Below are 3921 nucleotides of genomic sequence, written 5' to 3'. Positions count from 1 at the left end.
TCCTGACACACAATTGCACTTTGTCAAAGTGCGCACTTATGCTCAAAGTAAATGTTTTGTATGCCAATTTACTCATTGTTTTCTCATTATTATTCCTTGCGCCACATTTAATAGCGCATAATTGTAGCTGCTGAAATATGACTCATAAATGTTCGGTAATATTTGCGGCCAATAACACTCACAATTAAAATTGGCATGAGCTCTAATAAAAATAACTTAATTTAATTAAAAAGGTGAACAATTAAGTAATTTGGAGAGAAACGTAATATTAGAAACAAAATTTTTGAGTTTGTTGATATACATACATATGTATGTATATAGTATATAGTAGATATGTATATCTATGTATATGGACGAATTTATATATGTATATAAATATGTATATACATATATTAAATGTATGTATGTATATGTTACAAACAAACAAACAAAAATTAATAAATTATTTCATATACCATAAATTAAGTGACTAATATATTTCGATCCAAATTATTTTCGTTTAAATATACACACATCTTATATGACTCGAAGTAAGGCCATAAATCTTGCAGCAAAACACATTGCCACTGCCACACAGTGGGTTAATAGCCAGATGCATACATATGTATACTTAGATACATACATACATACACACATATGTATGTAGATACGTATGTTCTTAAATGTTATTTCGCGAGCAAATTTTTCAACACAAATAAATTGGAATTTAGAAAAAATCTAAGTATTTATATATTATATCAAATAAAATTAAAGTGTCACTCTTATACAGCCGGTCGGCTATGGATTTGTGCCAGCCGTCGCTCTCAGCGACTAACAAGCGATTTGACTTGTGTGTTTTCGTCGTATTAGTTTGTGTGTCTGTGTATAGTATGTTATGTGAGTTTATATGGAGCGTACATGGGGGTGTATGGAGCGCACACGTATGGCGTGCAAACGGTCCGGAGACAGCTGATTATGGCGTTTTCTTGGGGGTATAAAAAGTGCGACGGAAATGCTTTCAACGCATTACTCGACAAATTAAATAAATACCTAGGTGAACAAGTATCGAAAATAATAATAAATAATAAAAGCTAAAACTGTTAATAAAAGTACTTAAAAGTAAATAAAAGTAGAATTTATTCAGTGTTATATATGATTTTTTTTTTGTTTTTTCCTTTGAATATTTGGAGAAAATAAATTTTCAAATAATTAACAATAATTATTATTATTTGAAAATTCAAATATTTAATCGAATTTTTCAACTTAAGAATATACGAAAACAGCACAACAAGTGTTTTCTTCAATCGATTTGAAATTCGAACTATAATAAGTAATTTTAATTATTATTTTTTAAATTAATTAAATTGTCAAACAATTTTTTATTTGAAATACTTTTAATTTTGAGTAATTTATAAAATTATTGTTTTTGAATTAAATATTTTTTAACAATGAATAAAATTTAAAAAAATTTAATTTTGAGTAATTCATAAAATTTTTAATAAATCATAATTTTTTTTTTCGAAGTTTGAATTTTGTTTTTGTGTTCAAATTTGTTTTATATAATTATTATGGAACTATTTTCTTTTTACTTGATATGTTTGGCTAATTATAACTAAAATTTGAAATAAAAACACTTTTAGTATATACATATGTACATATATGTACATATTTAGTTAAAGAGTAAAGGGAAAATAAAAAATATTTTTTTTTTTTTTCAGTTTTTTTAATTTAAAAATTGTCAAAGTTTTAATTTATATAAAAATCCAATGAATTTTAATTATTTTTATATTTTTTTTTCAAATTTTGTAATTTAAAAATTTTAAAAATTGTCAAAATTTTATTTTTTTATTATTATAATAAAAAAAATATGTTCCTATTAAACTAATACAATTATTATTAAGTTTGGTCTTATCCCTTATCAAAAACATAGTTAAACAAATTTTTTAAATTTTAATATACATAGGTTTGTTTTAAATTTATAGTTTTTTTTAATATTCGAAAAAAAATACACATAATAAAAAAAAAAAGATTTTAATTAAGGCCAAACATAAAAAAGTTATTAAAAAATTTATAACTATGGCAAAAAATATAAAAAACATTTCAAAAAAATGTTTAAAATTTTATTTTTAATTTTAATATATGTAATTACTTATGTATTTAATTTTTTTTTTCTTTTTAATATTCTAAAAAAATACAAATAATAAGAAAAATAATAATGATCTAAACCAAAATTTCAATATTTTTACATATTATAAAATTTATTTTTTGTTATATATCCGAATTTGTTTAAATTTGTTTTTAAATATTTTATTAAATTTGTTTCTAAAATTTTTTTAAATGTTAAATTTTTAAATTTTTTTTGTTTGTTTAGCCTCAATTTTTGAAATTTTTCAATATATTTTAATATTCCGAATAAATTTTGAACATTTTTAGTAACATTTTCATAAGCAGAAGTAAAATATCATTAAAAATAAATTGTACAAATCAGTTTAAAATCTGGAAACTGTAAAATTTAATTTTTTTACATTTGGATAAAATTCAAAAGATAAGAATTAAGTCAAATTTCTTAAAGCAGTTGTAAATAAAAATATTTCAAAATCCAGAAACTAAAAAGTAAAAACTCCATACAAATTCACAAACAACAATTCACCTGCAAAATTAAAATTGACTTTCGTAGATTTATTACACACATAACGTCTCTATTTATAGCTGGCCACCTACAAAGGCCAATTATATATAGCACCGAAAGCATGCGTCTAAAATACTTGCTAAAATACTTAATATGCTCTACTATAGACTAAGATTTTCGAACATAATACCACTAATCAAATGCTTACCTTTTGAGCGCCAGTAGAATGTCGCAGCGTTTTAGCGAGCTATGAGATTAGTATTCGCACAAAAGCGTGTCTTTAGTTTTTCGCGCCAATAATATACGCTTCAACAGCCATCCACCACACAATGCCTAACTAAATGTATTTACATATCTACGTAGTAGGTGTGCGCCCAATTTTACACGCTTCGGCGAAATTGTTTTTTAATTTAATAAACAAAGCAAAAAACAAGACAAAATGCTACAACATTAACTTGTATTTTGCTCGCTTTTCCGAACTACTCACTTGTTTTGGTGCTGAAAACTCAAAACTATATACAAAACGTCTTTGCCACAAGCAAATTTCAATAATATGCTCACAAAATGCTACACACAACAAGTCAATTGATCGGCGTCACCTAAGGCCATTAGCAACAACAGGCGAAAAACACTCTCAGCAAGTGCCTCAACAACGAGGAGACGGAGACACGACGCATCGCCTCCTCCATACGGACCAGGCTAACCGGGCAGCCAGGCACGCGGGCAGTTGGGCGGTCAGCGTTAAGAGCTAACAAGCCAGACGCCGAAATAGAAAAAAATCCTAATAAAAGCAGCAAAACATAAATAAATACGTACATGAAATATTTAAATATTCATTGTACAACCAAACAAATGTACTATACTTCGCAAAGATAACAACAACAGTAATAGGTTGTGTCAGAAAAAAAATTTAGGAGTGTGCGGGTGTAAGTAGTACTCAGTGGCCCACGCACCCAAATTTTTTTTGGAAAATTGCTTGTTTTGTCATCACCTTTTTGTTATTGCACAGAATGCTTGATTTGTTTTGCTTGTATTTTACAGTCTATTTTGTGGTTGTCGGCAAAATAAAATTAGCAATATTTATGCATACAAAATATGAGTCGCAAAAAACGTGGAGAAACGGATTTTCCTGGTCTATTGTCACGTTGTACTTTTTATATAATCTTGAAACGAAAATGGCTCGGCAATATATTTTAAAGTATTTGAATTCAATAAAAAAAAATTCTTGTCAGAAGTGGGATTCGAACCCACGCCCTCAGAGAGGACCAGAAAGCTCCATATGAACCCATCATTGAATGATAGGCAAGTTTACA

The 3921-nt window shown here is 26.7% G+C and overlaps 1 protein-coding gene across 1 annotated transcript in view; it reads right to left on the bottom strand.

The window, feature by feature from the left end:
• LOC120771484 (potassium voltage-gated channel subfamily KQT member 4-like) overlaps positions 1–2955 on the bottom strand; it is an 11729-nt gene extending 8774 nt beyond the window's left edge. The window contains exon 1 of the mRNA XM_040099522.1: positions 2817–2955. The gene's annotated coding sequence lies outside the window, so the exon portion shown is untranslated. The remainder of the gene's footprint in view (positions 1–2816) is intronic.
• Positions 2956–3921: the final 966 nt, after the last annotated feature.

The sequence above is a fragment of the Bactrocera tryoni genome, chromosome 3 (genome assembly GCF_016617805.1).
Source record: "Bactrocera tryoni isolate S06 chromosome 3, CSIRO_BtryS06_freeze2, whole genome shotgun sequence".
Lineage (NCBI taxonomy): Eukaryota > Metazoa > Arthropoda > Insecta > Diptera > Tephritidae > Bactrocera > Bactrocera tryoni.
Note: the sequence above shows the minus strand (reverse complement) of the source record. Positions and strands in the feature narration are given on the sequence as shown.